At 40.7% G+C, this 23329-nt stretch overlaps 1 long non-coding RNA gene across 1 annotated transcript; it reads right to left on the bottom strand.

The window, feature by feature from the left end:
* Positions 1-16625: 16625 nt before the first annotated feature.
* LOC131105662 (uncharacterized) lies at positions 16626-18501 on the bottom strand. The gene is made up of 3 exons (XR_009119970.1): positions 18449-18501; positions 17021-17114; positions 16626-16941 (listed from the first exon to the last, which is right to left on the bottom strand). It is a non-coding gene; the product is annotated as an uncharacterized LOC131105662 (long non-coding RNA).
* Between the last annotated feature and the right edge of the window lie 4828 nt (positions 18502-23329).

Genomic DNA, 23329 nt, shown 5'->3' with positions numbered 1-23329 from the left:
GCAGCATTGCTGAATTTAACAAGACATGGTGCCAATTCTTCACCCCAGGAGATGGTGGAAATCTGAATATTTAATCTAAAGTACATTTGTGTGTGTGGTCTTATGCAAAGTGTTGGAATTAATACACTTTCAACTACAACAAGTACACCGTCACAGTACACAAGCAGCATATACTTCCGCCGTTACTTTGTTTAATCATATTTGGGGTTGCAGGAGGGGACATGGTGGGTGGTCAAACACCGCTAAGGCGAGGGGAATAAACAATTTTTGTGTTTACACACTAGAATTAGAGGTTTGCACCATCCTGTGTTATTGTGTTGTCTCATCTTGACCAACAAAAGGCATCTGAAAATGAAGACTTAAAGCGGCGAGTGTGGATTGGAGAAGACATATGAGCAGTGTTTAACCGTGTCGCCGTGCATCCGGCTTCACCAACGTACGGGAAAGATGTGTTAAATTACGCAGAAGGAGGTAGCAAGACCTTGTCAGGATGTGGCGTGGCATTGCGGGGAGGGCAGCGGATGGACGTGGCACTGCTTTGTGCCCCCCGGAGTGTTCTGTCAGGACTCATGACCGCACATGGCACCATGGAAACACACACACACACACACACACACACACACACATATATGTGTATTGTGCAGGATGAAGATAGATTAAAATAAGACTTTTCACAAGCATACTTACTGGTTTCATGGAAAACTAGGAATTCTCTCCAACTTGTGACTCCACTCTGCTAAGACATCTGTCCTTGTCTGTGCCCGCTGATGCTATCCAAGGTCCTGTTGACTCAAGGTGCTGCAGAATGTGACTCAGCCATCCGCCAGATGCTCCTTTTTGCTGCATCATTTGAAAAGTCACACTATAAAAACACACTATGTAGTTTACGGTTGCAGGTTTAAAATGTGGAAAGCTGCTAAAGCAAGGAGTTTGTCTTCTTCCACACACTGGGGGTGTGTGGAGGCCTGCAAATCAGATTAATATAGGCTTAATTGCTTTAAAAGGGAATTCCTCTGGCTTTAATTGAATATTAATCACTGCTTATCGTTGTCTTTTAGTCACACTTAATTGCCATGTCTTTTTTTTTTTTTTCTGTTGTTGCTTTTTTTCTGGTGTGGGTGTTGGAGAAATGGTTGTTCTGCATGGCTGAGTCACTGCCTTGATTTTATGTACTGCTAATTGTCTTGGTTCCCATGTGTTTTACATCAGCTGTCATATGCATGGTTGCTGGGACCTTGGATGCATGGAAAAGCATAGAAAATCCCACATAATTTAATCTATTATCATAGAAAATGTCATGAAAATTATATAAATATTTATATAATGTAATATACTTGTAAGAGGACGATATTTAACACAAAGTGATGCACTTGATACTCTACACAAATAATAAAATTGCTTATGTAAATGTTATTCTAATGAAAATGATTGCATATACAGTATACTCTAATGAGAAATTAAAGCTATATGAAAACAATGGTTAACAAATTATTAATGCTGAACAAAATGTGGCTAATTATCTTAACTTGCAAGTGTCTGGTATCATTCCAGACTATATGCAAGGTTGGTAGGGTCTTTAATGGGGAAAGAACAACATAGCATAGCATCGCATCATGACACCGCAATAACAAACTAACATCGACTTATCAAACCATAACATCAAAATAACATTGAGATAGCATTACATTGAGATAACATACTGTACCATAACATTGAGATAACAACATAACATAACATTGAGATAACAACATAATAACATAACATTGAGATAACAACATTATAACATAACATTGAGATAACAACATTATAACATAACATTGAGATAACAACATTATAACATAACATTGAGATAACATACTGTACCATAACATTGAGATAGCAACATAATAACATAACATTGAGGTAACATACTGTACCATAACATTGAGATAGCAACATAATAACATAACATTGAGATAAAATACTGTAGCATAACATTGAGATAACAACATAACATAACACTGAGATAACATACTGTACCATAACATTAAGATAACAACATAATAACATAACATTGAGATAAGTTAACGTAACACCCGGATAACATTGCGGTAACTTGACATAAAACTTGGACAACATAACATTGCGGTAACTTGACGTGACATTTGGATAACATACCATAACATCGAGAAAATATAACGCAAGATCCAGGTAACATAACATAACATTGAGATAATATATCAGATGTTGGGATGACATCAACATAACCAAAACAATGCAACATAACATCAAGATTACATAACATGGCATAAAAAAGTGTAATGTATTGTAAATGGAAATGAATTGATTTTGAATGGACATTGGACAAACATTGATGAAGAAATAACATATGCAGTTTGGTCTTTGTGTTATATTCTATGTTAGTAATGTTCAATTGCCTCAAACATGTCATCAGTTTCAAACAGCATTAATCTAGCTAATGCGTATGCTAGGTGCATTACCTGTGGCTCGTGATGGAAATGTACGTTGCGGCTGCCCTCTGCTTCATGAGAAGCGGAGGCATTTGTCTCCAGGGTGTTACTGACTGACCGCACAAACCCTGCTTTGCTGTGTCCAACCCGAATTTTTACTGACACGTTACGGCGGCGTCCAAAGAGAGAGTAATTCAGTATGATTGGCTGGCTCTGCTGCAAGGCATGATTCCGGCCTCCATCCCTGTGGACCCCGGGGGCATTTTGGAAAGGCGAGGACCTGGTCCACTTAACAGTGCTGTTTTAGACAAAGGCCAATCAATATTTGCTCCAACAGTTGGCATCGTCACGGGGACGTCCCCTCTTCCGCATCTTTGACCATCTTGTCGCTTTGTTCCCTCCTCGTTAACGTGGACACGCTGCCATGTGCACTGCAGCATGTGCTCCCTCTTGTATTTCTTCATTTTGACACCAAAGTGCTTGAGGCCAAACTGGCGAGTGCAAGCGGACGCTTTGGATGATTCTTTCTCACTCGGTGCCCGTGGATGCCCTGCAGGCGACACAAAGAGAAAGGATGGCCTGGGAGGCCTCGTCATGTGCCCTTCATCTCTTGCATGCTGCATGAGGAGTCCCTCAGAAGTCAATTTTTCTCATTTGAGTTTCAACATTTTCAACATGACATGATGTGCCGATAAAGCCGTAATCACATTAACATCGGGTCAGGAAACGTCCTTTTTTGACAAATTCAACATAACAAATGCTAAAGCAATGTATGCCGCTGTAGCTGATATCATGGGTGTCACCAAACACGAGGTTCACCAGACGAGTAGATCTACACACGAGTAGATCTAGAAGATCAAGACAAGACAAGATTTAAACATTACATTTAAGAAAAGTGTAATGAAGAAATCTAAAATATGACAATTCAGCAGAGATGCGGATGCTGAGGTTCACATTGGGAGTGACCAGGATGGATAGGATCAGGAAGGAGCACATCAGAGGGACATTACATGTTAGGGGCCTTGGAGATAAAGTCAGAGAGGCCAGACTGAGATGGTTGGGACATGTCCAGAGGAGAGATAGTGAATATATTGGTAGAAGGATGCTGCGTTTAGAGGAATATGAGGGTAGTTGGTGTGAGAGAGACAGATGCAGAAGACAGGGTTGGATGGAGGCGGTTGATTTGCTGTGGCGACCCCTGAAGGGAAAAGCCCAAAGAGAAAGAAGTGTATGCTAGCGAGACAAATGTTATACAGCTCATGCTGTTCCTGCCATTGTTCTATGGAACAAATGCACTAAGGTGATGCACAGAGTGAATCATCTTCCTGCCAGTTTGGAGGCAGGAGATGAATTAAACAGGCACGATGGCAATATATTGAGGCTGGGAAAATTATGAAATAAATTTTCATTTGGGGCTGCACGGCGGACAAGTGTTTAGCGTGTAGACCTCACAGCTAGGAGACCCGAGTTCAATCCCACCCTCGGCCATCTCTGTGTGGAGTTTTCATGTTTTCCCCGTGCATGCGTGGGTTTTCTCCGGGTACTCCGGTTTCCTCCCACATTCCAAAAACATGCTAGGTTAATTGGTGACTCCAAATTGTCCATAGGTATGAATGTGAGTGTGAATGGTTGTTTGACTATGTATATGTGCCCTGTGATTGGCTGGCGACCAGTCCAGGGTGAACCCCGCCTCTCGCCTGAAGACAGCTGGGATAGGCTCCAGCAACCCTTGTGAGAATAAGCGGTAGAAAATGAATGAATTAATGAATTTTCATTTGTGTGATTAATTAATTAATTTAGCGTATCAAGGCCTAGTGCCCAGTTGTTGTTGTTTTTTTTTCTATTGAAACATATTAGTCACACATTTCCCATTTATCTACATGGAAAACAGTAGCTATTTTACGGGCTGTCAATATTAGGAGAATAAAACTATAATGGAAAGAAATAAAAGTGGTAATCTTCTGAGGAAAAAAAGCATGCCGTATTTTCCGCACTATAAGGCACACTATAAGCCTTTAATGTTTTCAAAACCACTCAAAAATATTAGAGAATAATTTAATGTGAATATTGAGAATATTTTTTTTAATCATATTAATAAATTGTACATGCAGAAAACAATGTAACATGAAGACAAATGAAGAATATATATAGAACTTATTGCATACGTCCCGTACATCCATAGTATTTCACAGCTTCTTTATCCAAATGGATTAGTGTGATAATTGCAATATCGTATGAAAGTCGAGGCAATTTTAATTGAAAACTGAGGCATTCAAAGACTGAGGTTTGACTATTGATGGTGGACTTAATCATTCGATGTAAAGCTAACAAAAAGTCACATTTTGTGAACCCTTCCTGTAGTCTTGTATACAAAGTATATTTCCACTGACCTGAAGCAATGGAGAAATATTGACATGAAGCCATTTGCATTAAGATGTTACTACATGTCCCTCCAAATCAAGACATTTTTTTTGTGGGAATGCCATGAGAGGTCCCTTGTTAGACGCCATAAGAAAAAAAGCCTGGCATGTTACGCAGCAGGCTAGTGATTCATGTGCCACTTCCTGGCACCACGCATCCTCCTTGGAGGCGTCGACATCTGCTTCTCCTTCCTTCCCACAGAAAGCGGTGCTCCCGTGTACCCGTCTCCAGTCTCCAGTATTGCTTACAAGTAATACGTCGGCTCAGAATGAAGTGCGCCCGGGCCCCTTCGCCATATCATGTTCACGGCGAGCGAGGGGATGTAAAACTGCATCCGATTATCCCCTAATTAACGCTGATACCTCCCCCATGGACAATGTCCCATCTCATCAGCCAGCCGCCGCGTCTTAATGTTAGTTACTAACTGCCTCTCTCGCATATGTCAGTCCTCGTTAAGGGAACGTGCTGTAATGTCCTCCCGTTTAATGGCTTGTAAAATGAATGGTTAACACTCAGTATTTGGCTTCCCTTTCCTTTACACCCCTCACTGACACCGCAATATGACAGATACAGTATGATGGAGCGCCCTTTGGGGGGGAGCCTAATTGTAGGCTGAGGAGATAACGAAGGGTAGCTAAGCGACTGCAATTTGGGAGAGCAGTGTCATGCCAGCCTCGGGCTAAAACGACAACGAGGATCAGAAATTATTAAGTGGCCCCATGTAAGTTGTTCGCTGTGTTATTAACAAGAGCAGGACGAGAGCTAAACGTAAACCTTCGTCACCTGCCAATGAAACCAATGGAGTTATTTAGGGTAGCTCAAAGCTGGTAAAGTTTAGTTCAACATGTTCATGCAACATAAACACAACAGATTACAACCTTCATATTGAAAATATGAAGTATCTGAACAGCCAATAGGATTTTCTATTATAAAGCTGCTATATTGTTGTTAGAGCCATAGGAAAATACAGACAAATAATTTTTTTATTGTAAATAATTTGTTTACTGAATATATATTTTGCTGTTAAATAAGGTACTTTGTAAATATTGATTAATCTGCGCTCCATTGGTTGTCCTGCTTTAAATTGGGGTCATGAACCACCGTAAAGTAACTGTCGTAAAAGGTTTTTGTTTTTTGGGAAGGTCAAGCAGGGCATGGAGCAACAACTTTTTTGACCGCGGTACCGTGGACGTGTTATAGTATTACCGTGTATTATAGTCTTTGTATTGACGTGGAAATACTTAATCCTTACTGTTTTTGTATTTTTGTTATTCTTATCGTGCATCAATGGGACTGAATGTGAAAATAAATCAGCTAATTTTTTGGGTATTTTCGCCTCTGCTTTTTCTGTGTTATATTGGACTATGAGAAGCGGCAAGCATGAGTCAGAAACTTTATGTCCTGCAAGAGAAAACGACAAAGGAAGGTTAGTTGCCGCTACAATTGGAATCTAATCTTATTTTATAGTCATGCCAATCCTGTAATCATGTAAATATGTGAAATCTAGCCTTGATGAAATTTGAAAACAGGTAAGATAACATACAACTGACGACGACTAAGCGCTAACAACGAACATGTTATTTCTAAAGTGCCCGCAAAGCATGCCCTGTACACCAGCGGCAACACCCCTTGACACTACAACATAGTGAAATGTTTGACGTACAATGACATGTACATCATCTTTAAAGGGGACCTATTATGCCTTTTCCACTTTTCTGACCTATAATTGTTAGAATGTTGTGTTCTCGTGTTGAAGGATGCCAAAGTTTCAGATAATTAGGTTTACGCACTCTGAGGTGGCTCTGAATGCTCGGTTTCAGACAGTTTTGTTGGTCACTGGCTAACTGTGACTTCACTCGTACAGCTGGTGACTTCCTTATATGGGCGGGCCCTGGTTCAAGCTGTTGGTCTTAGCTATGGCAATTGGGAGTGGGACAAATCGCAGCAGAGTGGCATGATGTGGGTGGAATAAATTAAAACAGACCATTTTGGAAAGCCAAGGAAATATAGGTGCATATTCTGGAAGATCTCTTAAACGTTCTATCATGTGTAGCTTCTCGATAGGAGTCCACAACTCAATACAAAGGGATGGAAACGATAGGTTACTTTTAAAACGAATCCAAATGACTTTACAAGAAAAAATGCAGATAAATGTCAAGAATCTCCTCCAGCTGGAGAGAAAATGAAGGCGTCTGTTTCAAGTGGACTGTGCACCTGGTGAATCATTGAGACAATGGAGTCTATGAAAGTCCGGTCTATAATTTGAGGAACAAAAAAAACCCTGCTAGTCTGCACTGCTTCCCTCTTATCCACTTGTACGTATATGTGTCTGTTTACGTGTTTCCCTGGGACTGCCATGACTGCACTTTATTTTTGAATATATCATAACGCAGTTACACTGTTGCACGTTGCACGCCTCTGTGCATTTATTGTTGAACCGCTATTAAATGTTAAATGGTAGTGGTTTTATTTCATTTGAACATGCATCAGATTACAATTGAATGCATCACATAATCAGTTCACAGTTCCACATGTCCAAAAGGAGTAGGAAGAAGCAAAGCTCATTAAATCCTACCCCTCCATCTGGTACTTTTACAATCAGTAACTGTTACATTTGTTCACTTCCTGCTTTCCTAATATAGTTTAAGTTTTTTTTTTTATTTCATTTTTGTCCCGTACCGAAGTACGAGGTGATATGACCATCCAATGACATAATGGGTACCATAGTAAGTGTCAATATAGTGATATGTATAGCACATCATGACTGGTTCAAGACTCTTCATCCTTGTATTTAGCAAACATCAACTGCTTGTATTGTTTCTTGAATTGGCTCATGGTTGTGCATTGAAATCAGTAGCTATGGCATGCAGAACCCCACAGAGCTCCAATATGGACAATTATTATTATACATTATACAACGATTAAGTCCTCCGTAGTGTACGTCAGCATTGATGAAGCGCTAGGGGTCATAGCAATTTATCACACAGCATACTGTACTGTGCGTGCATATTAGGGTGTGTGGCTGTAAAAGCAAATAAGCTGTCACTTCCACGTGCCACTTGTAGACTAAGAATTCTTTTTTTTTTTTTTATCTCAAGAGACAAGCCGAGTCTCCCTTTGAGCTCTCAGCGTCCTTTTCTCTCCCTCTCTCTCTCTCTCCATCTATGCATTCTTGTCGTATTATGAAAAAAGCAAACATAATTATTTTTGATTTCCCGTTTTGCCGGAGCAATGCATTTGGCCCGCCCGTCTTACTCCCCAACCCGACCCCCCTCCGTGATTGAGGGCTAATGAAAAAGCTGTCCTGAGCGTCACCGCCTCCCCCCGTATCCATTAAGAATAATTAGACGGGAACAATTTTGATGCCTGTAACCTCGGCGAGTGTGGCTAATGGCGTTATAAATTGCTCCTTGTCCTGGGCCCTGCGAGCGCCGGTGCGCACGGCAGAGGTGATGGTGGCGGCGGTGGGGGCGAGACGCTTAATTCAAAAGCACTCTGTCAACAGCGCTGATTTGTGTGCTTAATGAGAGCGTTTAAAACAACAGGCACAGCTCATGCATCCTAATGTCCGTGGCAGGAGCGGGTTCGATAAAGAGGCTTGTCCACCGTAATTAGCCGCGACAAACGCCCAGGATTAAGAGACATGGGTGTGGGGGACAGCCAGCCCTCATAAACGCAGACACGCACCCCGTTTGCTTTCACTTTGACTGACTTTCTCCCTAAAATCCACCCCTCTTTTTAACATGGTGACTTACTGCACTGCTCAACCAGTCTTGTTTTAGGACTTTTTATGTTTTCTTAATATTTTGGCATATTTGTCACCACCATATTTGTTCATTTACTCTCTTGCACTGATCTACACTTTTTTTGGACTGGATTTGCTTCCGAACTGAAAATAACGGCACGGTGGTCTAGGGGTTAGCGCACAGACCTCACAGCTAGGAGATCAGGGTTCAATTCCACCCTCGGGCATCTCTGTGTGGAGTTTGCATGTGTGGGTTTTCGCCGGGTACTCCGGTTTCCTCCCACATTCCAAAAACATGCTAGGTTAATTGGCGACTCCAAATTGTCCATAGCTATGAATGTGAGTGTGAATGGTTGTTTGTCTATGTGTGCCCTGTGATTGGCTGGCGACCAGTCCAGGGTGTACCCCGCCTTACGCCCGAAGACAGCTGGGATAGGCTCCAGCACCCCCGCGACCCTCGTGAGGAAAAGCGGTAGAAAATGAATGAATGAATGAACTGAAAATCACTTGATTACTGTGCTGGTTAGCTAATGTATCCAAGATATTAATTATATTGTTTTACATCAAAATTGCATCTGATTATACAATAGATTTAGGCATGTTGGCTTAAAAATAATATTTATATTTTATATTTTAAAACAGGGGTCTCAAACTCAATTTACCTGGGGGCCACTGGAGCTAGGGTCTGGGCAAGGCTGGGCCGCATCAGGTTTTCCAAAAAAATGCATTTATTAAAAACAGAAAAATATACAAACTTTTTCAGTGCTTTGGTTCCGATTTTCTACAAGAAAAGCTCTGATAAAACATTCCACTGTTCTCAAATATCTTCAATTTTATTTTTCTGCACAAAATAAGATGAAAAATAAATAAACAAATCAAGAATAAAGAAAATCAATCAATCAGTAATAAATAAATATAATAATAATAATAAAACGGCAAATAATAAAAACTTAAGAAACCACATATAGTTGGTGGGTAGACAAATTATTTTTTCAGATTAAAATGAACAAAGCATTATTAGAGCCCTGTAGACATGACAAAACACGACTATAGTCACATTTATACTTTTTTTATTTACAACATATTGCGCAACTGCAGGGTCTTGAGACACATGCTAACTCGCAAACTAGAGAGCTAGCGACCTAAACGGTAGCCTCCAAGTTATTTCCTTTAAACTTAAATAGCCAAAAACTTACCACTTCCACACGGCTAGGGAGGATAACTATTAACAGTTATTTAACCTTTAACATGAACATTAATCAAACGTAATCATTTTTTCTGGGTACATGATACCATACAGCATCCATATCTAACTTGCGCGGGCCGCACTAAGATTAAACTTTCATATCAAGGCGGGGGCCTCAAATTAGTGTCCTGCGGGCCACATTTGGCATGCTAAACACCATTATCATGCTAGTAACTTGTGTTGCCAGTTAGTTAGACAACAATGACTGTGTTGACTCAAGCTGTACACTGACTAGTCTAAAGTCAATCCAAGTTCATACAGTATAGGACTACTATAATTGTGTACTCTTTTAGTAGATGCTATTCATGTGGTGGTAGCATGAAGGAATTGGATGTATTATGCTGAAGATGTTGACTAAAGTGCCTTTTTACCAACATTTTGGAAGCATAATAGAGAGAGAGCGAAAGCGAAAGAGAGAGAGAGAGTCATGACGAATTAAAAGAGACACCGGGAAGTAGAAAGCGACACTGTAAAACATTGACTTCCACTGCAAAAGGAGCTGCAGCAGTGTAACACAGTTAAGGGAGTCTCCAGTGGACGTTTTAATCACGTGCGTCTTGCAGGAAGGTCCTTCAGAGGACTGCCTGCCTTGCTGCCTGCATGGCTTCCTGGCTGTAATGGATGGACAAGGAGAGAGAGTGACAGAGGCCGGGCCGCTTTAAAAGGTGTTCACTTCCTCTGCGTGTAAATGCAGGCTGACAGGATTAATTGAGCATTACGGATGGGAAAGTCTGAAACCTGCACCTCACTGGAACACGTACTTGGTGCAGAGACAGCAAACAATAAACAGGCGCGAACACACATTTTATGTCTGCACAGCACACACACACACACACACACACACATACACACACACAGACAGAGGCCAGCCTCCCGCAGTCCTCGTGTCTTGCCCAACACAAATGACTTGATGGGCAGTTAAATGCAAGGGTCGGGGGTTAAATGAACACTGTTGTTTATGAGGATGCGGTGTGAATTCCATTTGCATTCTAATATTCTCTCCATTCTCAAAGACACATACACACACACACCTATGGAGGGTCGGCTAAGAGTGGGGGGAGAGAAATAAGCAAAGGGGACGTCTTCTTTGTAAAAATCCCATTATCTAGTTATTTATGGAATTCATGGCCCGGCAACCTCAGTGCCCTTGTTTTGTTCAACATGAACCAGACATAATCATTGCACGTGATGCTGCCCATTACTTTACATTAGCAGCATCTTTAAAAATGGACATAACTTAAGCCGTCCTCTGGGGCGGCGCCATATTTTTTTTTTCTTCAATCCAATGGACACATAGTGGACAAACACTGTTTTTAATGTCTATACTGTATTCCTTTATGTAAGCTAACTCTTCTGCTCTTGAACCGCGGCACACAAAGGTGTCGACTGTGCTTATCTTTCTGAAAATGACACCATAGCCAAGTTTGATCCCCATATGACTTCACATTTCTCACACAGCTCTATATTCTAACATTATTTTGCGGAATCCTCAAATTTGGTACACACTTTAGGGCACTGAAAGCACATGTAAGTCAAATTTGAGCAAGGTTCATTGAAAAACATGGCCGCCATCAAGAAAAACATCTTTTCCAGTCATTCACCATTTGTCTGATGATTCTACAACTATCTTCATTACACGTATGCTTGCATATCACCCACAGTGGGAGCCACAAATTTACAGCCATGTTTGCATTTAGTGAACTGTCCACAACTTTTTGATCTCCTATTCACCCCATAGAAAATCATGGGAATAGAAATCATTTCTGCAAGTGTCAAAAGCGCACACAAGGAGGACATTGATGTACTGTAAATGGTAACAAGCTCTAATGCTTCTGTTTAAACACGCGAGGCTCATTGTTTTTCCTCTCCGCTTTTAGCCATCAGCCTGACGCATCAGTCAAGCGCAGATCGCTACGTGGAAACAAACAACGTGCTCTGAAGTGCATGTGACTTTGGCAAGGTTGGAGTGTATGTGCTACAACTGACTTGATGTGAAATGATGAAGCTGCACGTTTCTGCAACGTGATGTTCAAATAAATACAATACTAGGCATTTATTAACATAGTGTTTTTTTTATTTGTAAAGAAATAGCTTAAAAATGTTTTTAGAAAATGAAATTAGTGATGATTAGGATAGGCTCCAGCACCCCCGCGACCATTATATGTTTATTTATTTATTTTATTTTATTATTTTGTATTGATTTTTATTAAATTTTATTGATTTTTATTTATTTATAAATTCTTATTTTCATGCCAGATATTTAGCTATTATTTTTTGTAGTATTTTACTACATGCTTTATTAATTATTATTTTTACCATTAATTGTTTTTTAATTTTTTTTTACCATTTATTGCTGTTATAATATTTGTTATTGTTTTGAAGTCATATTTTCTGTCCCTTGAATTTCACAATTGAACATTTGGAGTGACCAGTCCAGGGTGTACCCCGCCTCTCTCCCGAAGACAGCTGGGATAGGCTCCAGCACCCCTCGCGACCCTCGTGAGGATAAGCGGTAGAAAATGAATGAACATTTGGAGTGTATTAGTAGGAATAACACCATATCAATACTGACTGAATGATTTTGAAAGGCAAATACTGGCGTCTCCGTTACTCGCTCCGCTCAGCTGTGTCATCGGCAGTGATCAAGTATTTGAGAGTGGAGGGCGAAAGCAAAATGGAGCCATACTTGCTGCCCTTGCGCGTCGTACATAATTCAATGAGGCCGCTCGTGGGAGATTAACTCCTGTGCGTTCTTACATATGCCGAATAAGCCTTGAACCCCAATGCGGGCCTTTGCCACCGGGCCAGAACAGACTCCAAACACGGCGCTAAGCTGCTGGCATGTTACTTTGGAGAAGATCAACGCATTAACATTTAGCGAGCAATCCCGGCTAGCTATGTTAGTGGCTAAAAAATGGAGTTAATGATGTTAGACTTGAATCCATTATCCTTGGTGGTCTGTGCTGTACCTGCGTCAGCGCCCTTGACCCAGCAAATGAATAACGCAATGATGGGTTCTTTATCCTTGACTTGAAAAAGAAAACAAAGAAAATTAGCGACTGGCAACTCAGATTTAACTGTTGGTCAGATCCTACCTCATAAGGTAAAAAAAAAGATGGAGAAATGCCTGCTTTACAAGTACTTCAAAAGGGGCTTTTGTAGAACTTGTTAAAAATTAATGGTGTGTTCACACTTGTTTGGTTCAGTTAAAAGGAACGCTGATGTGTTTGCTGTTTTGGCCCAAAGAGAATCGAATCATCCCAACCCTGGTGTGCACCAAGTGGATTGAAACAGCTTGAGAAATCGGTGTTGGTCTGTTTGCTAGTGAACTCGGGGTGTTCCGATCCAATATTGATATTGTGTAGTGGTAGCCGGGACATAATTCACCCCGGAACGATCGATAGGGGAGGGGTTGCCAACATGCGTGTCCCCGGGGACTTCATTCCGGACGCCACCGCACCCTGGTCCGCCGCCCCACAGAGGTCCCCCCTGCTGGAGGCGGTGGACACCTTTAAACCCATCCCTGCATCACACCACGGCACGGTGGACCCACATGTTCCCACTGCCCTGGGCACGGCACGTTTTGTGTTTGTCCGCCACGACGCGCACCGTGGGCCTTTACGCCCACCCTATGACGGACCATACAGGGTCCTGGAGCATGGCGACAAGTATTTTGTTTTGGACATGGGTGGCCGACGGGAGACTGTCTCGGTGGACTGGCTGAAGGTTGCGCTGGTGGACGACACCCAACCCCTGACACTGGCGGAGCCCCCTCGCCGGGGTAGGCCCCCGCTCCCCGGCAAGGCGCCCCCTGCCGGGCCAGGCGTGCTGAGCCCCGCATGGACAATCTTGTCCCCTTCAAATGGCTGATATCACAGAACAAAAACAAGGATCAGATCATATCACCCTGTATCTAAATTCTCTGATATTGTCAGTTTGACTGAGTGCAAACCTTGTCATGCACACGTTTCTTGTGCTCGCACAAAAACGAGGAATTTTCTTAAGACCGACCTCATTGCGCATTTAAAGCAAAATGGGAGAAACTCCTACAGGACGGCAAAAAGTCATTTGTTATAATAGAAAAGAGTCAGCCCCTGTTGGTGGTGAGTAATATCGGGTATAAACTAGAGCTGTCAAAAAAAGCACGGAAGGACAGTATGTCCCCACACAGTCACACAAAGTCTGCTGATCTTTAACTAACTTGGATATGACCATTTGTTAATTATGCACGTATGTATGGCCTAAATAAGACAAAGTAAAAACAATAAGTGGATATTATCACTCACTAACCACACTCAGAAGTACAATTTGATGCATTTAAGTATGCTTCGAAATCCCAGAAAATCCATCTACACAGTCAAAACTCTTGGCTTGATAATGATGCATGTAACGTGGGGGGCAGATTATATGTACTGTATGTATAACACATCCACCCCTTTCCTTACGTCCAAATATCCAACCTCCACAAAGTGCATTAGGCAAAGAGAGTCATTAGTACAAATGGGCTCAAGGTACTTCTGCATGGAGTGTGTGTGTGTGTGTGTGTCTGTCTGTCGCTGGAGGGAAGCACTATGTCTTTCTTTTTTGGTGTGCCCATCCCACACACACACACACACACACACACACACACCATCATCCTCCATTCCTGTGGAGAAGACAGGGTGCCCCCCTGCCCCTTGTTCTCTCCCGCTGCGATGGGGAAGTGCATCCTCATTTAATAATGTATCAGAGAGAAGACCGAGCGAGGGAGAGCTCTGACCCAGACCAACGCAGCCTCTCCATTATTTAGCATTTACTGACACCTTCCAGCTCATTTCTGACTCACTGTTTAATGTAGCGCCACGACGGGTGGAGGCAGGGCTAATGCTCACGCCCGCTTGATTTTTCATGCTTAGTTTGTATTATCGCCTAATGAAACAGAAAGTGCAGGTATATTGAAAAGCTAAAGGTGTGTGTTTCCTGAGCCCAAACACACATTGGAAAATCAGTGCAGGTGTGTCGCTATCCCTTGTGTACACTAAGCCTGGAGGTATCTTGAAAAGGAACAAGTCACACACCCCATGCACAGTGGACCCTTAGTTAGCGTCCAACTTTAACCAAAACAGACACTAATCAATTTTTCCTGTAGAAAATAATGGAAATCCAACTGATTCATTCCAGAAAGCTTTTAAAAAAAATGTACAATTATCACTTTACATGCAAAATGAAAAAATGAATATACTGTAAATGACTAATTAGAGGGATAATGGACATTTAACCCCTTATAGGGCAAGTAACCATATATGGTAACTTAAAAAAATACGGTTTCCCCATGTCTCAGCAAGACAACAGAGTCATATGACTTTCTCATGCCAATCAGCCAAGATCAGACAATGTCACAGGAAGTGACATCATGGGCTGTGATCAATCAGGAGTGAGCCAGACGGTATCAAACTTCCTTTCTTCATTGAGAAGTCGGAAATTGCAATTTTCTGACGCTTGGGGCCCGACACTCTCGGCCCAAACATAAAAACTAACCATAAGTTGATCACAGTCACTCTAACTACAGTACCTCTGTTGATGTCACCTTGTGCAGATTGACCTGTCCCTTTTCCATACCATAAATGGGCAAGGAACCGTATATGGTAACTTCTTTGATCTCGATTTGCACCCAAAACCTGAAACTTTTTTAAAAAATAAAAAGAGAAAAAATGTCTTCTTATAGCCCCCAATAACAGTGAAGGATTGAATTTTTAAATTTCTAAGTATTTCACGAGCGCCCTATAAAGGGTTAAGGCTCCCCATTATTCTTGACGCGACTGTTCCAAAAGACACAATGTGGCAGCGAGACACCACACGGACACCACCTTCCTCTTTTGGCATGATTTAATTCTTCAACAATCGTGTTTCTTACTTCCACAATCCACAATGGATCCAAAGAAAGTTCCAAGTGTCAGTATAAGAAGGTGAGAAACACTGTTGAATTTGAGACTTCTGACAAAGTAGGAAGTCTTTGAGAACATCAGTTACGTGGCTGACGTCCGGTTGCCATTTTGTTAGCAAGCTAAAGATGCTAACAAGAATATTTGTGATAAAAAATGTGCACCTATTTCATTTGTATTTCCTTGTATTTCCAAAATCTGTTTTAATTTATTCCACTCACAGCCCGCCACACCCAGGCAATTTACCACTGAGCAGGGTGCGCTTCGCCTGCACCAAGAATAGATCAGGTCCGAGCAGGGCACCTTTGGCGTGCTGTATTGTCACAAAATTTGCACTGCGCCAAGCTGAAAATGTGGGCACCTCCCCTGGTGCGCCGCCACGGCTATCTCGGCACAGTCCAGTATACCAAGTTACCAAAATGGCTGCGCACAGAGGTGCGCTCGACGAAATTACTAGTGTATGGGGTGCGCCACGCACCGTCACCTTGCGCTGCGCAAATTAGAGCCCCTTGACTTTGCTGATGATCTGGGCCTACATCATGATGCAGTTAGCCTTCCCGCCTCTCACTCAATGTGAGAGTGGGAATTCAGTACGCCTCTTTGATTGCAAATTTGTGGACTGTCACAACCCTACTCTGCACCCATATTCAAAAATCAGAGAAAAGAACGAGTCAAACACACGACGATCAGTTATGTACTTTATTCATCCTTGGACAAGAATTAACATATGGGAAAAAGAAACTCCAGAAACCTGGAAATTTGGAATGCTGAGGCAAAGAAGTACCTAAGAAAATATTAAAGAGGGCAAGGCTGCCTCTCAAGGCTGATTAGTGGATAATTAAACTCGTCAAGTGTTTTGATGTGTGTTCCTTCTTCAATTGCTGCCGTCATAATGAATCATAATTAATTAGCGTTCCACCCAAACTCTGATTTTGACTTGATAGAGTTGATCTGTAGTATGATTTTTGAGGGTACCCCATAATAGACACTATAGCAAAAGTATTTGAATGTGCCCCTTTTAATTATGGACTCAAATTCCAAGACAAACCTTCCTAGACTAGATTATGAATCGACCATGGTTGCCACTTCCATACTTTGCATCTCTGATACAAACATATGGTTTGGGTACAGTGCAGTCCACGTCGTCCCAGAGTTTGGCTGTCATAAAAATCATAAAACGTTTAAGTATGACACCACTGAATCCTGATCATAGTTGAAATGATTTTGTTATACTTACTAACTGCATCAATCTCTACACAATCGCCAAGGTTTTGAGGAGCTCCGACACCAAAGTCGTTGAGTGTGCCGTCAGTCCATATGAATCGCCCATTCTGGAAAAAAAATCCAATATGAATGAGTCGTGTTCATGGACTCTACAGACCCAACTGTTAATTCCATAGTTATACCATATACTATAATAGCATGGAGCTCTTATTAACATACATGTATTATATATTATATATGACGGTCTAAACACCAAATATGCCTTATTTACATTTTTTAATGCATCTCAAATGCACAATATTTACACAATTTTTTGTTAATACCTCTATTGTACCATATGTAGATTATGTACCTCTAATATAACATATTGACATCATATTAAATGGTCTGTACACCAAATATGTCATATTTACCTGTGATTAATGGCACCTCACTGGTAAATATCCCTAATGTACAGTATTTAAATCATATTTATGAGCGTATACTGCTAACATATATTTGCATCATGCTAAATGGTATATAACCTCTAATATAACATATTTTTTGCTACATCAAATAGGCCTTGTTTAATGTATATTTACATTATCATTACTGTATATACCCCAATGTACCATACTGACAATCGGAAGGTCAAATATAACTCATTAACATCATATTAAATGGTCAATACACCAGATATGCCATATTTATCCATGTTTAATGTACAATATTTACACTATTTATTGGTACGGTATATACCTCAAACGCACCGGATTCACATAATATTTATTTTTATATACATTATGTACCATACTGACATCATAGTTAATGGTTTGTACCTCTAATGTACCAGATTTATATCATGTTTAATGTATGCTAATGCTAATATAACGTGTGAGCATCATATTAAACGGTTGCTTCACCAAGTTATGTGTATCTGTACTCGGAATGGGTGGGGCATAAACCGAAAGTGGTTTAATATGAAATGGGTGGGGCTTGCTGTATTTGTTGTTTATTATTCAACTACACCTTTACGAAACAAGTGTATACTGTCAAGTATTTGAAAGGATATATTTTACATTTTACTCTTATGTACATAATGTATTAACAATCAGCGCTTTGCAGTATGGTAGCCATACAGGCATAATGTTTAATGCAGTTCTTGTACAGTCTGTGTGGGTGTACCTTATGTTGTGGCCCGTCAATGTCTGTGTCACCAAAGTTACCAAACAAGTTTACCAAGTAACTTTAGATCCAAACTGAAATAAAGGTGAGCTGAGGAAAACCTAAACAAACCCGTCTGGCGTGGCTGACTTGTCACATGAACTATGCAGTATTCATCCAGGCTAAGTCACAGCAATATGAAAACATGTATATTTGCTGTATGTATGTGGTTTGTCATGTTTTCATGAAATGCATTGCGGTAAAATACAGACAAAGCGTGTTTTGATAAAGGTTTCACCTCAATGTTATCATTGATTCCAATCCAGGTGTCTTGATCGCCGCCGCCACCTTCCTCGATGAGATTAAGAATGACATGATATTCCAAAGTGCTGTGGATGGAGACCAGATTCCCGCCTAAAATGTTGCAGGTTCTCTAAAAGGAGGGTAAGGGACAAAAAAATAATGAGCCGCCTCCTCCTTTCCATGTTTGGCTAACAGAGCCATGAAAGCCACATATCATGTTTTTTTTAACTAAATGTGTGCTTTTTTTAAAGCAAGACCAACAATTTAGCATTGAATAAGTCTCTGAATTTATTTATTTTAATAACATTGTTATTATGAAGCTAGCCAATAATAAATGATTCATTTATTGCAACTTCTGGTTCGGCATGGTTTTGCACCGTACTTTATTCATTCATTCATTTTCTACCGCTTTTTCCTCACGGGGGTCGCGGGGGTGCTGGAGCCTATCCCAGCTGTCTTTGGGCGAGAGGTGGGGTACACCCTGGACTGGTCGCCAGCCAATCACAGGGCACATATAGACAAACAACCATTCACACTCACATTCATACCTATGGACAATTTGAAGTCACCAATTAACCTAGCATGTTTTTGGAATGTGGGAGAAAACCTGGAGAAAACCCACGGGGAGAACATGCAAACTACACACAGAGATGGCCGAGGGTGGAATCGAACCCTGGTCCTCCTAGCTGTGAGGTCTGGGCGCTAACCACTCGACCGCCGTGCCGCCTACCGTACTTTATATCTTTCATTATTTTCGCCATCTTCTTCATCAGTTGGCTGTGCAGAATGAGCTAGTGATGACGATAGGTCCTGGCCACCCACTTTGTGGTAGAAAATGAGTGGATGGATTAAAATGCATAAAAAAAGTTTGATATTTTGAACATTTTAAACACGACTGTGATCTGTGTAGTGTTTTACTTTAAAATGTCAGCAAAAAGCTATCGGTTCCCTACCCCTGTTTTACAGAGATATCACCTTCTTTGCATCAAAGTGCAAAACAAACAGATGATTTGCTGATTCTAATAGCTGGTATCAACACCACTGAGTGAAATTCTTCCACACTTTACCTCTGCATCTGGAAAATCCCTGGGGGAGGCTTGGTAGATGTAACACTGATCGTTCAGCTGAGTCCAGCCTTTAGGACATTCGTTGACTGCCAGGCAGTTGTTAGGTAGGTGGAAAGACAGACATGTCAAACAAAGATGGTATCAAACATGCTTCCAATATAACATTTGACATCATATTTCAATGGTATATACACCAAATATACCATATTTGTGTAGTGCACCTCACCTGTGCGATATCTGATCAACCTCCACGTGCAATATTAAGGCTCTAAATGCAATATATTAAATTCTATGTGAAGTATTTCTATAATGCCTCATATTAACTCACTAGCAAGATCTCAGTGTATAGACCGGTCATATATCTCATCTCGTTTCATATTATCTGCATACTGTATTTGTATATAACTCTGGGAAAAACTGTTGATTTTGTTATTATTCGGGTTGTTTATATTGTTTATTTTTCTATATTGTGTATTTTGTACTGCTTAACTGATTCTGTACTCTTGCTGCTGTGCAATGCAAATTTCCCCACTGAGGGACGAATAAAGGCATATCTTATCTTAATGTGCCATATTTTCATCATGCTTAGTGTAAGTGTAGTGTAAGTGCAAGTTATGTATGTTTAAGGGTGAAGGCAAGGACATGGTGGTGTGAAAACAAGAGTATTTGACTCATAGCTACCAACCTTTCTTGACACTGAAGGACCACTGTGGAGAAAAATGGCACATGGTTGAAATCAAACTGTAGAGAACGCCAATAAATCAAACACAGTATTACTGGATAGGTCATCAGGTGGACTTGGACTTACAACTCCATTGAGGATGACCAACATGCAGAGAGGAAACAACATCTGAGAAAGCAATATGTAAATAAATTAGGGCTGGATTTACATATAATGGTAATTATTATGGGTGCTCCATTGATCGGTCACCAATTGGAATAGGCTGATATCAGTGAAAAAGCATGATGGTACTTGCTTTAAAAGACTGATCCCCTCCGCTGATCCCAGTCGGAACCCAATGTAATATTTGGGGATAGTAAGTACCGCCTCTGTGCGGATTTGGGAGCATGCAGTCACTATTGGGCACTTCTAGTGCAGGAGGAACTTTTGTGGTGTGCCGGGCTGCATCGGGCTATGGTTGCCCTCTGCAACCACTTCTAAACTCTATGCGCAAACCTGTTTTTCATTCAGGTTTCCAGTGAATAATGTGAGAAGAGTTGTGGATGCCAGCATTTTCTCAATGTTCTGGTAAAACAAATTTGGCTTGAAATTAGCTATGAAAATCAGGGCAAAAGCAAAGTAGTAGTACAGTAAACCTCGGATATATCGGATTCAATTGTTCCCACTGGTTTTGTCCGATATAAGCAAAATCCGTTATATGCGTATACCGGAAAATGTCCGTTTTACGCATATATCGGATTTATATCCGGTATATGCGTGAATCGGATTTTATCCGTTATAAAAAGGCACTTCCTTGACTATGTTTCCAATGTACCTGGACTGGGCAAAGAAAAGAGACGTAAGGTAATGAGAATTTAACTTTATTGGACTCTGAGCATAACAAATTGTTAATTAAGCTAGGCCCTGTTACGCCCGTCAGGCCTACGTTATTTCCAATAGTGAGGTTAAGATCTCATTCACTGCTGTGCTAGTATTATTGATGTCACTCACTTTTATATTTGTCCTAAATCTGGAGCCAGGAGAAAGACAATAGCCAGTGACATCAACAAGATTAGCATAACGATGCGGCCATCCGACATATGCGAGGGAAATTTAATGGAAATGCATCGGAACGGGACTGGAGATTTTGTCCGAAATAGGCGAAATCCGTTATAAAAAATCCGATATATGCAATGAATTTTTATTGGAAATGCATTACAGAAAAATCGATTCTTTTTTATCTGTCCGTTGTGAGCGAATTTCCGATATATCCGAGTCCGATATATCCGAGGTTTACTGTAGTAGAAAAAAAAAAAACCTGGTGACCCCTGATATAGCCAGTAGTGAATTTAAGCATTTACAGTGCATGTATGTGATCTGTATTGCTATCAGTATCAGCTGATTTCACTCATGGAAAATCGATATCGGTTTCAGCAGCATAGAACCCAGATCAGAACATCCCTAATGGCAATGGTTATTATTTGCAACATACTTGAGAAAGTTACATTGACACACATGTTTACATTTCACAACATGTTCCAAAAGGAGTAGAAAGTAGCAGAGATTATTTAATTCTACACTCTTCTGTATATAAACACACAAAGACAAAAACAGCAAAAACGATTTGTTGATTGAATTTGGAGAGTAAAGATAGGTATCGTTACCTTTGCAGTCTCGATGCTTGACACTGAGGTCGATGAGGACAATCTGCCGTTTGCTTAGCACAGTCCTGGAATTTTATTTGACTGTAAATGTCTAATTGCTGTCATTTCCATTCTCAAGCAAGGCGTTTCCTTTCACACATCAATAGACACACTGAAATCGGGGCATCAACTTCAGTCCACCCCCATCCAAGTTCATATTTGTGCAGAATGAGCTAGTGATGACTATAGGTCCTGGCCACCCACTTTGTGGTAGAAAATGAGTGGATGGATTAAAATGCATAAAAAAAAGTTTGATATTTTGAACATTTTAAACACGACTGTGATCTGTGTAGTGTTTTACTTTAAAATGTCAGCAAAAAGCTATAGGTTCCCTACCCCTGTTTTACAGAGATATCACCTTCTTTGCATCCAAGTGCAAAACAAACAGATGATTTGCTGATTCTAATAGCTGGTATCAACACCACTGAGTGAAATTCTTCCACACTTTACCTCTGCATCTGGAAACTCCCTGGGGGAGGCTTGGTAGATGTAACACTGATCGTTCAGCTGAGTCCAGCCTTTAGGACATTCGTTGACTGCCAGGCAGTTGTTAGGTAGGTGTAGGTGGAAAGACAGACATGTCAAACAAAGATGGTATCAAACACGCTTCCAATATAACATTTGACATCATATTTCAATGGTATATACACCAAATATACCATATTTGTGTAGTGCACCTCACCTGTGCGATATCTGATCAACCTCCATGTGCAATATTAAGGCTCTAAATGCAATATATTAAATTCTATGTGAAGTATTTCTATAATGCCTCATATTAACTTACTAGCAAGATCTCAGTGTATAGACTGGTCATATATCTCATCTCGTTTCATATTATCTGCATACTGTATTTGTATATAACTCTGGGAAAAACTGTTGATTTTGTTAATACTCTGGTTGTTTATATTGTTTATTTTTCTATATTGTGTATTTTGTGCTGCTTAACTGATTCTGTACTCTTGCTGCTGTATTTTGCATATTTTACACACTGACTTTCAAAAAGGAACAATTTCCCGACGTGACAGGAGTGATTAGTTCATGTCAGAGCTTAAGAGCTTTATTGTGCCTCAGTGGGAAAGTTGTTTGGCATTTAGAATAAGAACAAAATACATATGCCCAAGTATTAGACACATGCTCTTTTGCTGTGATGCCACTTGATGCATTAACGGCTGATATTGGCATAAAAATGAGCAAAGGGGGAGTTTGCAGATAATACCATTGGCATGCAAATGATGACGTGCTCCACACCTCAACAATCTTGCTCGCTCAGTTTGTCTGCAGTCTTGAGTTATTACCAAGGTTTGTTTGGAATCTAAATATGCAGTTGGCAATGACTCTGAAGTGCTGCTTATGTGAGGGAGGAGTTTGTGCCACATACAAATGTTTGTGATGCAACTTTGGTGTCATCGCTTATGATGTATTGTTAGTTTGATGGGTGTTTTTAA

Source organism: Doryrhamphus excisus, chromosome 17 (genome assembly GCF_030265055.1).
Source record: "Doryrhamphus excisus isolate RoL2022-K1 chromosome 17, RoL_Dexc_1.0, whole genome shotgun sequence".
NCBI lineage: Eukaryota > Metazoa > Chordata > Actinopteri > Syngnathiformes > Syngnathidae > Doryrhamphus > Doryrhamphus excisus.
Note: the sequence above shows the minus strand (reverse complement) of the source record. Positions and strands in the feature narration are given on the sequence as shown.